This window comes from Lithobates pipiens, unplaced genomic scaffold (genome assembly GCF_037356315.1).
Source record: "Lithobates pipiens isolate NorthernLeopardFrog02 unplaced genomic scaffold, aLitPip1_a1.2 Scaffold_13, whole genome shotgun sequence".
Taxonomy (NCBI): domain Eukaryota; kingdom Metazoa; phylum Chordata; class Amphibia; order Anura; family Ranidae; genus Lithobates; species Lithobates pipiens.
Genome location: NW_027507718.1, coordinates 519364842 through 519378935, shown reverse-complemented (window position 1 = coordinate 519378935; position 14094 = coordinate 519364842).

Below are 14094 nucleotides of genomic sequence, written 5' to 3'. Positions count from 1 at the left end.
GGTGTTGCATTAAAGAGACAGGGTCATTATTACACATTTGTTGGCTGTGCCCTTGAATTACATATTTTTGGAAGGACGTGGGGAATATGATTAAAAAATTTACATTTTGGGCTATCTCCTGCATTTAAATGAACATCACTATAAAAATAAGTTTTTAGAGCAAATGCTGAATACTGCCTGGGCATGTATTGCAGATTTGTGGAAGTCAACTACACTTTTTTGAAACATTGGTTCTCTAGGATAGATTAAATTAAAACAATGGAACCTATGACAGCGTCTCTCTATGGTAGAGAGGAGGACTGTAGGGATACCTGGCGGCCATTTTCGGGTACACCCCAGGATGTTGATTGCATCTCGGTCTAGATTAGGAATGAGAATCTATAATGACAGGCTGGGTTCCGATGGGGGAACTTTGAGAGGGGGGGCGGGGTAGGGGATTGGAAGCTGTGAAGGTTTTGAGATCGAGCTTGTTAGTTGGGGTTTTTATCTCTCTCTTTTTAGTAGATTTTGTAGAAAGTAGATAAGTCGAGGTATATGTACTATAGGTTAACAATTGATGTCATTTTCGCAGAGAGGTAAAATGACGTATCCTAAAATCTCTGCCAGATGCCGTTTCCTCAACATACGTCTGACGTCATCTAGGGTCATGTGCCCGGATATGTCTACTGCTTATATACACTATGTGGTAGTTGAGTATAAAAGCAGTAGACATATCTGGGCATGCAACGCCTGATGACGTCAAATGTATGATGGCAAAACAGGCAAACTGGCATTCCTATTGTCTTATATGCTGATTTTACCAACCTATGTGTAAGTGTAATATTGTTGGTTTTAAAAAAAATATTTTATTACTATTCCATGACAGCCCTCTTCTCTCTTTTCTCTCTTTTCTCTCACCTGCACACTCATATTGAGTTATATCAGAGCGCTGGAGCGCCGTGATACATATTTATTTGAAGATTTCCTACTAGGATATTTGGGTGGATGTCAGCAGCAACCTAGAGTGTGAACAGCCTGTGATCTTGCTGTTTTTGACTTCCTATAAGAGGGGTCAATAGAGTCTGGTGAGTGTGTTGTGCATCTGCATGTGGGTGAAAAGGCAACACTTTATCTTCACTCATGGTAGATGTTTACTTAACAGGAATTATTTTGGACTTAGTCCATATAAGAAGGCAAACAAACATTTTCACTTGTCATTTAGTAACATCATCTATCACTTTGAAGGTACTTTAAAGTTTTATTTTAATATATGTACATTTTCTATAATTGAGAAAACATCACACTAAGAAGCGCGGTTACTTATATGTATGGCTCAATGTGGCTATGTGGCTCAATGACGCGGCAAGCGGCAGCAAAAAGTGTGCCCCACGGCCACCTGCAGAGGATACACCACGTCCATGACCACCACTGTTGACTGTGGACACAGAGACTGCTTGCCCTTTTTTAATGGACTGTGTGTGTCTCCTTCTCCTTGGTGGCCTTCCAGACATGATGTATTTTTTGTTTTGCAACACCACACTACACTGTATTAGATACTGTGTATACCGCCTGAAGTGTATTAGAAAGTGTACAATGGCTGCACTGTATTGTATACTGTGTACACCACCAAAAGTGTAGTAGAAACTGTACATACTGTATTAGATACTGTTTACTCTGGCTGCATTGAGTGACTATCGAGTAAACACTGAATGTATAGTCTATGCTAAATGCAGAGTATATATATTAGACTGAATAGCCTGCCTGCTTAATCTAGCTCAAGCTATCTCTCTGTTCACACCAACAACACTACACACGGCCGCACTGTAAGCAGCCTTATATTGTGTGGGGCATGGACTTGGTTCCCCTGAGCCATGATTGGCCAAAGGCACCTTGCATTTGGCCGATTATGGCTCTCTCAGCAAAACGCGCTGTGATTGGCCAAAGCATGCAGGTCAGGTGCATGCTTTAGCCAACCATCATACATCATACAGCAATGCACTGCGATCTCAGCGGCACTAGAATTTTCTGCGAATGCTGCATATGTTCAGTTTGTTTTAGAACAAACGAACACCCGATGTTCGAGTTAAACTTACATTCAACTTGAACCGTGGGCTCATCTCTATCTACTATCTCTGGTACCTTCCTCACACCCTGGAGATATGTCTCCCAAACAGAAAGAAGATGGAGGCCCAAGAAACTGATGGCCTTCTTCCTTCAGCCTGCAGGAGGAAGCATCAGATGGCTGGCCCTTGCTCCCTCACAGATGAGCCACTACTTTGAATTGGCCTTGGCTGAGGAAACACTTGCAGCTCCCCTGTCTCCCTCTTCATCACATGCAGCAAGCCCTCTTTATAGCAGCCCATCAAATACCAGGATGAGGCTAGACCATGAGGTGCCAGCATTGGAGGTAAGCCAGAAAGACATCCCCCAGCCATCCTCCATTTCCACACTCTCCCCAATCGCAGATTTCCTGACCTCAAACCAGCCTGTGCTGGGCACGTTCCGTAGCCTCCCTTCAGTCCGGTTTTAGGTGCTGAAAGCGGTACAATTATTTTGCATGGATTTGGCGTTTTATTTTGTAGTCCTGTAATTCTTAGGAATAACTCTCTTAAATCTCTTCAAACCTGAGTCTAGCGGACATCCCGGGTATGATAAAGTTTATAATATAATAAAGAATAATAAAAATTATTCAATAATGTAATCAAATCCTAAAACACTGAAAAAGGGACATGTTTTGGTTGCTATGGGCAATCTCCAAATTCCAGGCAGAAAAAACAGTATTTATAATATAAAAGTGCATGCAGGGCACTGCACAGACCACTAGGGACAAAGGAGGTGTGTATTTTTTAATACAGTACTGTAATCTGTAAGATTACAGTGCTGTGTGTGTTTTGTGTCTTTTTACTTTTTTGAATTTGCCGCCGTTCTCCGCTCCCGTGCGCCGTAACGTCACAGGGAACAGAGCTCGGTGGCATTCGGCACTGTGAATCGAGCGGAGGACAGCGCAATCACACAGCGCGGGGGAAATCGCTGGATCCAGGGAAGAAAGGTAAGTAACTCTCCCTGTGTCCTCCCCTGCATCCAGCGATGCGATCCCGAGTCTGGCTCGGGGTTACCGCTCCTATCAGTAAGTTCCTAACCCGAGCCAGACTCGGGATTACCGCTAGGGGGGCTAAAGACATGCTCCTGACTTTATACAACTCCTTGCAAGCTGAATTCTCCTCTATTGCAAGACAATTCACTGCTGAGGTTCACTAGCTGGGCAATTGAGTACACCAAATAGAGAATACAATGGGAGATATAACCTCCACCATTAATGACTTAGTAGATGTCTACGAAGAAAGCATTGAGGAACCCAATTGGATTAAAACCAAGCACACCAACATATAGAGGATCTCTCATGGCAAAACAACCTCAAGCTCAGAGGTGTGCCTGAATCAGTACAAAATACAGATCTGAAAAGATTTGCCACTGATCTTTTCAACACCACATTCCCAGAAACGCCTCCTATAGAACTGACTATCGACCGAATCCACAGGGTTCCTAAACCGTCTTACCTGCCAAACAGCTCCTTACTGAAGACCCTTCATTGGGAAATCTCCCGTACCCATACGGCAACATTCAAGTCTATGAAAATCTAAACATTACCTGAGGAGACAGCTTAATACAATCACAAAAGCACTCCACAAACACAAGATTGAATACCAGTGGAAACAACACTTCAAACTCATGGCCGAGAGAAACGGAAGTTCCCACCTCATCATCCCTGGAAATAGGTCTTGCTCAGCTTCACACCTGGGACATAATCCAAAAGCCATCTCCTCCAGTGGGTTTGAACAAGCAACCAGATAAAGTCAACCCACTCTGGCATACCTCCAGTTGGAAACCTCATGACCACCTAAAGCTCTCAAGGCCCTAAAAAAAAAAAAAAACCCCCATTGTGCATGGCTCCTCCATAGCATCTGAAATACCGAAACGTAATTGGGAGCCTTAATCCCTTCAGTTCCCCCATCTCCAGCTCTCATCAGAACCTCGATACCCCGGTAGAGACCCAATACCAAGGCAGAGATCATTAAAAATAGGGGAAGGGGTCCTGACATGGAAGACTAAGAGAGGGAGGAGAGGGGGGTGGGGTGAGGGGGGGGAAAGGAGAGAGATAGGGAGGAAGAGGGGGAGGGAAAAAGAGTGAGGGGAGAGGTGGAGGGGGGAGGAGGGGAGGGGGGGGGATTTCTGGTTGATTCAGGACTGCCCTACCCCCCCATGCAGTATCTATCGCCAAACATATTACAAAGTTCTCAAAAGTACCCCTTCGGGCGAGAGAATAAATTGGTGCCAGGGTGCCCATGTTTTCCTAAATCTTTCCTGCTGTTGCCTCCCCGTAAGTACCAGGTCCTCCAGTCTACTAATTTCCTCCACCTTACGAACCCAGGACGCCACCGATGGAGGGGCCTCGCTTTTCCAATGGAGCGGTATACATGCTCTTGCGGCATTCACCAATGGACATAAAATGGATTTTTTGTACTTTTTAATGGACATGGCATTCATGTGCAGGAGGAAAAAGGCCGGGTCATTAGGGACATTATACTCCGTAAATTTTTGAGTAACGGTCCTCACAGTGGACCAAAAATAAGACAACTTCGAGCATGCCCAAAATACATGCAACAAAGTGCCCTGTTCCAGTCCGCATCTCCAACAAAGCGCAGAGGTGGTCGGATAGAAAGAGTGTAAAACCTGTGGAGTTAAGTACCATCTCGTCAAAATTTTATAGTTCGTTTCCTGTGTAGTAGTACAGATGGTAGATTTCAGGGCCAATGCTACAATGTTGTGAATCTGGGTCGGAGTAAACGTACAGTTCAAGTCCCTCTCCCATTTTGTCATAAAGGTCAGATGGGCATTATCCCCGGGTGTGATAAGGAAATTATACATTGTGGACAACGTTCTTGGAAGCACCCCGTTACCAGAGCAACATTCCTCAAAGGCGGTCAACGGTCCATCAAATCGGAGGGGGAATGAAAGAGTTCGAAGAAAATGTCTAAGTTGGACAGCAGTCCAGAAAGCTAATTTATAAGGTCCCGATGTATTACAGAGCACCTCTATGGACGGCCAATCCCCATCTATCCGGAAACATCGTGCTTGTGTGCGCCCACTACTGGTCATAACCTGTAGAAGATGGGGGTCCATCCCGGGGGAGAATTGTGGGTTCCCCATGATAGGAAATAGCGGGGAGTTAGGCGTGGAAAGCAACCCCTTTGAGCAAGTCTGTGACCCCACCCGTAGAGTCGTCCCTATCAAGGGATGCCTCTTCATGTAGGCTGGGAGGTGTCTATAACACCAGATGGCCCCTGTTAATGGCACCCGGACCAGGGCCTGCTCCAACCGGATCCAAAGCTTCAGATCCCGGTGCCTGCACCAGTCTACAATTCTACCGAGGTGTACCGCCTGATAATATTTCTTTATATCAGGAACGGCAAGGCCGCCGAAGGGTTTGGGCATGGAGAGTAAGTTCCGGGCCAATCTCTGCTTCTTATATGCCCAGATAAAACCAGTAAATAAACCGTGAACCTGTCGGAAATATGATGTGGGTACCGAAATAGGGAGTGCCTGCAGCAAATATAAAAATTTGGGCAGGATGCACATCTTAAGCAGGTTGCACCTGCCAAACCATGAATGAAGGCCTTTGTTCCAGGATTCCAGAAGAGTCCTGGTTCTGATCAGTAAGGGAGGGAAATTAAGTTTAAAGACGTGGTTTAGATTTGCCGGGACAAAAGTCCCCAAATACGACAGTGCCGTGGGCGACCATTTAAAATTAAAGCTGGACCGAAGCCCCTGTATGGTCGCTTGCGACAGTGCCACTCCCATGGCTTCTGATTTAGTGTAGTTAATCTTTAGATTGGAGACTTGTCCGTATTCCTCGAATTCCCGGAGGAGATTCGGGAGGGATATCGCTGGATTGGAGAGAGAGAAAAGCAAGTCATCCGCATATGCAGAGACCTTGAAGTGAGCATCACCCACCACTATGCCTTGGATATCGGGGTTATTCCTAATTCTACATAAAAAAGGCTCCAAGGAAAGGGCAAAAAGAAGCGGCGACAGCGGGCAGCCCTGCCTGGTTCCATTTTTAATCAGCAGGGGTTCCGATAATATCCCGTTCACCTTAATTTGTGCCGTCGGAGTAGCATATAATTGGGCTATCCACCTAAGCATTTTCTCACCTAAGCCTATGTGGTGGAGGACAGTGGACATATACTCCCAGTTAACCCTGTCGAAGGCTTTTTCGGCGTCTGTATTAAGGAAAATAGAAGGAATAGGACCCTGGTTCGCAACGTGGATCAGGTTCAATACCTTGATTGTACTGTCTCTGGCTTCCCTCGTAGGAATAAAGCCCACCTGATCCTGATGGACTAGGGACTGCACATGTCTGGCCAATCGTGTTGCTATTATCTTGGTAAATAATTTAAGATCCGTATTTAACAATGAGATGGGTCTGTAGCTACTACAGGCCAAGGGGTCTTTGCCTTCTTTAGGGATGACCGTAATATGAGCCCGAGTAGTATCAGGAACAAAGGTGGCCGTGTTCCCTATGTCATTAAAAAAGGTCACCATACGAGGGCTAAGGATGGAAAATAACGTCTTATAATACGGGAGGGTGAAACCATCCGGTCCAGGCGCCCTCCCAGGTTTAGCCGTGTTAAGCACCGACTCCAACTCCTCAGGAGTTATCGGGGCCTCTAACTCAGCTACACTGTCAGATGATAGTTTGGGAGTCTGGCTAGAACTCACATACGCCTCCATCAGAGGTCGTCCTCCCGGGAGAGGTGGTAGATTGTAAAGGGTATTGTAGAAGTTTTTGAATGCAGCCGCTATCTGGTGCGGGAGGCCGACATCTACATTCGCTTCCGACCTGATTCGAGGGACATAGGTCTGTGTCTTGATGTCTCGAACCGCCTGCGCCAGACCGCGCCCGCACTTATTACCCGATTCATAAGCCATAAGTCTGCATTTTTGTAACGCCGCCTTGGCTTTGTAGCCAAGGAGGTCATTGACCTGGCTTCGAATAGAGGAGAGTTCAGCCTCCACGGATGGATCCAGGGAGACCTTGTGTTTTGACTCCAGAACCTGGAGTTCGGCCAGAAGTGAGTCCAGCTGTTTCCCAGTCTCTTTTTTGATGCGCGAACCGTGTTTAATCAGGACACCCCGAATAACCGTTTTGTGTGCTTCCCACACCACCCCCGGGGAGGAGTCAGCCGTCGTGTTCGTCTGGTGATCTGCTTTTACCTAAGAACTGTTACCCCCAATTCAATTATGCAGCACAACAATTCAAACCTTAGCTGCCTGTTGCAGATATTTTTTTTTTTCTGTTCTTGGTTCTCTTTTTTCAAGTTCTTCCTTCCATTCGGACTACAGATATACACTTCATCTTCATGATGTGAACCTTCCACCTCATCACCAATCATCCAATTGATTTTGCATCATATATGAACTTACTAAGAATACATACCTAACTAAGAGTACCTACCATGCATACACACTATAGTTCCAAATGACTTTAAAAGCTAATGGGTTAAACCGCCCAGCTAAAAGAGTCTCCCTTTGGCAAACCACCAAGGCACTATCCTGCTATATTGTGTGTGTCCAGGAAATGCACTTTAAAGCTACTACCACTCCACCCTGCACCCATAAAGACTTCCCATACATCTTCAAGGCATTGGGACCAAACAAAGGGAGTGATGGTTGCAATACACAAATCTGTAACATTTAAACTGCAGGAGTGTATCTCAGACCCATTTGGGAGATACTTAATTGTGATTTGTACCATCTGTGGCGCTTCCTTCACTCTGGTTTCACTTTACGCCCCAAAATCAGGTCCATTTCCTCAACAAGGTGATAAAAAAGATTTGCCAGATACAAATAGGTTTCCTAACCTTGTGACTTTAACATTGCATCTGATTCATCTATGGACACCTTGACCCAGCGTCCTAGATGGGATTCCAATCTTTCTAAATGTATCCATGATAATGCACTCTATGTTTGCCGTAGTCACCATACCCAGGAACGAGGTTACACATTTGTATCTTCTGTGCATAACTCCTACTGTCATCTAGATTCATTTTTGGTAGGCAAGTGGTTACTACAAAAAATCAGTGAGTCTGATATTGCACCTATTACATGGTGTGACCATTCGTAAGTCAGCATTGTCATTCCTAAGCCAACATCTCCTTCACCCTACAAACTGTGGAGGTCCAATTCATATGTAATTAAATCTTCTCCTTATGCAGAAAATCTTCAGAAAAAAATAGCAGAATTTTTCAACACCAATCTACTGTAGGTCCAGTATCAGGCTTTGCAACTTTATGGGTGGCCCATAAGGCATTCATTAGAGTCATTTTAATAAAATTGAGCTCCCCGGCCAAAAAAATGAAAGACACAGCGTGTAGACCAGATCTCGAAAGATTTGGAATCTGCAAACTCCTCAAATCTGACCAACCACAGCCAAGCCACACTGCGCAAAATAATAGCCATACGCCAAGAGCTTAGAGCCCTTCTGACACATTCGAAAAAAAAACATACACAGATTTAAAGCTAAGCACTATGAAACTGATAATAAAGTTGGGAAAGAGCTGGCACTTTGTATCCAAGGACACCATATTAAATCTAAAATTCCCTATATCTTTCATCCAACTACTAAGGGCAAGATCTCAACCCACAGGACACAGCTAATGCATTCAGCAGCTACTATAACATGCTCTGCAACATATGAGAGGATACCAATACTGACCATCCAACCCAAGCCTCCATTGATGCATTCTTAAAGCATCTTAAACTCCTCTCTCTTTCCCCAGAACAATTACAGGAACTGAACTCACAGTAAACAATAGATTAAACCACTAGGGCAAAAATATCCCTACCTAACAACAAAACATCTGGTCCTGAAGGACTCACAGGGGAATATTATAAACAATTCCATGACATACTAGCACCCCATCTATGTCAACTATTTAACAATGCTGCATCTTCCTCAGTCTTGCAAAATTAAATGTTAAAAGTGATTATAGTTGGGGGGCGTGGCTTGGCTGAGCTCGATGGCGGACGTCTAACTGACTAGCTCCGCTACCTCAGGACGAATACCTCAGCTTACAGAGGTATCTCTCACCCGTTATACATCTACAAAAGATGGGAACAGCTTCTAGAACCTCCTCCGCATCTCGGTCCCGTTCTCCGCGCAGGAACTCGAGCGGACTGAGCCAACAAATACCGGAGATGTTCCGCACGCAGAGAGGAAACATGGCGCCGTCCCGCCAAAACGCCTCACATTCAGTGTCTACACATTCTCCTCAGCGCGAGGCTATTATCTTGACGGACACTGGACTCCAGGATTCTCATATTGCCGGTCCTAATTCCCAACAACCGCCTGAGGTAAATCCATCCTCACACATTAGTATGCAAGACCTGAAACTGATTGCTTCAGACATAAAAGACACCCTATCAGCAGCCATTGCTGAACTTCGGGTGGATATTAGAGCTCTATCTGATTGTGTACTTCATGTGGAAAACCGCTCTGATCAACACGAACTGATCCTTCGTAAATCTACTAGGAAAATTAATGGCCACACAATACAAATGAGAGACATGCAGAGACATTTGGAGGATTTGGACAATAGGGGGAGGCGACACAACCTTCGTATTAGAGGTCTCCCTGAAGCCATTGAGGGAGATCAAATCCCCATTGCAGTCACCTCCATCTTTAACAATGTACTAGACCGACCTCCGCAATCAACTGTCGAAATGGAAAGAATCCACAGAGCCTTGAGACCTAAAGGTAGGGACAATGATCCCCCTCGAGACATTATATGCTGTCTCATAAACTACCAGCTGAAAGAAGATATATTGAGGGGTGCTCGAGCAAAGCAACGCATACTACATGACAATACCCCCATAAAATTTTTTCAAGATCTCTCAGGCATTACCCTGCAACACCGCAGGGACCTTAAACCACTCCTGGAGGTGCTGAGAGACCGGAACATAGTCTACAAATGGAAATTTCCTTTTTGCCTGACTGCCTCAAATCTTGGACGTACGGCCCATCTTAGAGTCCCGGAAGACTTACCCACGTTTTGCATGACCTTGGGGATCCCACTGATAGAGGTCCCTAACTGGTATCCAAATTTTCGTCCTCTACTAAGCAGATCAGATAAGTCCCAACCTGAAATGATGGAAGCTCAGGAAGCGGGATATCGGAGGCGCAGGTCTTCATCGCATACCAGGATGCACCGACACTCTGAGAATCCTCAAAGAGCGTACAGCCCTTCCGCATCCCCCAGATCGCATAGAGCGAGGAGAGATTATTAGGGAGCTGACAACTACTACCTAAATGTGAGCTGCTGCAATGCTCTTTAATGCAGAGTCACTGCTTCTTTTCTGTTCCGTTACCCTCTTTGTCCCATGGCTGTGGGAGTTATGTTCATTACACTTGACGGTGTTCAGAAGCTCATATGTTGCTGTTGGATGCTTCACGTTTACTTTAATCGCTGTCTACTTATTTTCGCATTAGACCCGATTTGTTCATTTACCGGTGTCAATTCTACACTATAGGAATCGAATGCCAGTGCTGAAACTACATTACCCAGCACACACCTGGGGCATAGTACGCTAGGTTGTCACGTGTCTCTTCCTGCGTAACCTCCCGGATGTTTAATCCTTGGTCAGATGTCTCCAATCGCATCCATCGACTAACTCCGGCAATTGCCAGGCTTTATGGGCAGAACTGTTTCGTTCTATCTGCGTGCTGCCTGATGATTATAGCTCTAACAGATGAAGCACACGGACATAACTTGTACTGGAGCAGTGAGTAACCGTATACTACGAATTACTTTCATTGTCAAATACTGCCTTACCTTACATCGGTTATGCTGCATTACGTGAGACCTACGACAGATATGGCCCGTCTTTTGACCTTCGACTTACGGGGAATCTGCCCCTGGTTCTCACGCACCAAAACTATTTACTGTTGATATCTACCAGTCACTAATGATAAAAGCTAAGTTTGTTATGTAATTTTACTTAAGAATGTTTTCCTTTTTTGTCTTTTCGGCTCCCCAGAGATGTGTGGTATGTGGTGCTGCACGTCGCACTGACGGTTGCGCTTAATGGATTTGTCTGCTACACAGGGTCCGTATGTTAATTGCTTTAATGACGAGTGTGCTCTTTTAAAGGTTCAAAGTTTTACAGTTACTCTGTTTTCAAACAATTTTATACACATGCATAGTATGTACGTGTTGAACTTATATTCTATAATTGAATAATACATTCTCAGCCTTTGACTCTCCTATTTCTAGCTCATTATTACTTATATTTTACCTATGCTTATGATAATTTGCTGCCCAGAGGTTAACAATCTCCCATAAGAATAAATGATATATCCTCGACAGATTACAATGTCTTCCTAGTCCTGACTGGCGGAGTTCCACGACTTGACTCCCTTCCAACCTAGTCTTTCATTGGACTTGGCAACAGCCAACCCTCACGTAGTGGTGGCTGTGAGTGGGTATACATTATTTAGGTGTGTACTCTCTCCGGTCGCCCGACACTATATCTGACTATTTATTCTCTGTCACTCAACCAGTGACTCACACGTCCTTCCCCCCTTACCTAATTTGGTTTTATAATCGGGTTGCCCCCTCCAGCTGATTGTCTGACCCCCCCCCCCACCCGGCCACTAAGCTTCTCTTTTCCCTCCCCCTACCATGGCCTCTCCACCGCCCCCCTTTAATGGGTCGGACTCATCCCCCATTACTGGAGATCCCCCCCTACAAGTCCACCCACCACCATCCATTAACTTTTACTCTTTGAATATTAGAGGCTTGAACATTCCCGAAAAAAGGTCCAAGCTTCTATATACCCTGCATAGAGCAAAAACACACATAGCCCTTTTACAAGAAACCCACTTTCGTTCGGGTGCTATCCCCAAACTCTATAATAAACACTTTCCCACAGTATACCATGCGACAAATGAACACACTAAATCTAAAGGAGTCTCTATATTAATCTCGAAATCTTGCCCCATTACTATTACCGATGTTCTAAAAGATCCTCAGGGAAGATATTTATTTATTAAAGGACGGACACATAACCTCCCAATTACGATAGCCAACATATATGCCCCCAATTCTAAACAGGTGACCTTTTTTAGGGAAACTATGGCCCTTCTTACCACATTTCAATCAGGCATCCTCCTGTTAGGAGGAGATTTCAATGTTCCCTTGACGCCGTCCCTTGATACGTCCAATGGTACGTCTTGTCTAAAATATCAGGCACTAAGGGATATCAAAACACAACTACAAACCCTGACCCTTCACGACACCTGGCGCACTCTTCATCCGAACACAAAAGACTTCACTTTCTTCTCTCCCCCACATTCAAAATATTCCAGAATTGACCACTTCTTCCTTTCGCAAGCGGACATTCACTATGTAACCAAGGCCACGATTGAGCCCCTATTGCTATCTGACCATAATCCCATCACAGTTACCCTTACGTTCGCACAAGGTAGCCCCAGATCTGTCGTATGGCGACTTGACGACTCTCTACTTCTTGACACAGAAAATCAGAACGCAATCGGAGACTGTCTCTCACATTATTTTCAGGAGAACTCCAACCCCGAGACGCCACATGCTTCGGTTTGGGCAGCGCACAAATGCGTCGTACGTGGAGTACTTATCTCCCTCGCGGCTAAAAGACACAAATGCAAGAAAGCAACTCTAGATTCGTTATATTTGCGCATTCAATCTCTCGAACGCTTACATAAAAGTACTCTAGCTGAAACTCACCTTAATGAACTTATTGCTACCCGGGAACTTCTCTTGGAAGAACTCCAAAAAACTCTTCGTCGTAAATTCGCCTTATCCAACAAAATCTTCTATGAGTTTGGTAACAAGGCGGGTAAATTCCTAGCGAGAGCCTTACAGACTAAAAAAGCGAGACACACCATACATAGAATCGTAACGCCTAAAGGAGACTCTATAATAGCGACGGATGCAATTGCGGAACAATTTGTAAAATACTTTCACTCATTGTATAATCTTCCACCGCCCTCTCCGACTGAGACGGTGGAAAATAGATCAGAACGTGTACGGGCGTTTCTGTCTAAATTCTCCCCACCCCCTATTGAATCTTTAGATCAACAGGTACTGGATTCCCCCTTGTCCAAAGAAGAAGTGCTTCTCGCCCTACAACAACTAAAAACTGGTAAAAGCCCAGGCCCAGACGGCTTATCTGCGGCATACTATAAAACATTTTCAGAGCTGTTAATTCCTCACTTCTTAAATACTTTTAATAACCTCACCTCCCACACTCAGTCCACTACTGACCTTCTACAAGCACACATCACATTGATCCCCAAACCTGGCAAGGATGAAACGCTAATCCCGAATTACCGACCTATCTCTTTACTCAATGTGGACATTAAGATCTATGCCAAAATTCTCGCAAACCGCATTACACCCTTACTTCCCCACATGGTTTCAACTGATCAGGTCGGTCTTGTCCCCGGCAGAGAAGCCCGGGACAACACCACCAAGACCCTGAATATACATCACTGGTTGACCACATCCCAGAGCAAAGGCTTCTTTCTATCATTGGATGCGGAGAAGGCGTTCGATAGGGTGGCATGGGACTACATGTTATCTGTCCTCCAACATATCGGTCTACCCTCGAGATTGATTCAGATGATATCAATCTTATACTCCACCCCTACTGCGTGCATACGAGTCAATGGTCGCCTATCGAACGCCTTCTCCATCACTAATGGCACACGTCAGGGATTCCCACTTTTACCGATCATCTTTATCTTAACCTTAGAACCATTACTTCGCATGCTTAGAGATAACCCGACCATCCAAGGCATTAACATCAACAACAATCAATATAAAATTGCCGCTTACGCCGACGACATCATGTTGTACCTTTCGGATCCAATCACTACTCTTCCAAACCTGCTGAAAGACCTCGATGCCTTCTCTACAATCTCGAACTTGAAAATAAACTTTGACAAATCAAAGGCTTTAAATGTCTCTTTACCTGAAAGTACAGTTGTGCAATGCCGCCTCAATTTCCCATTTA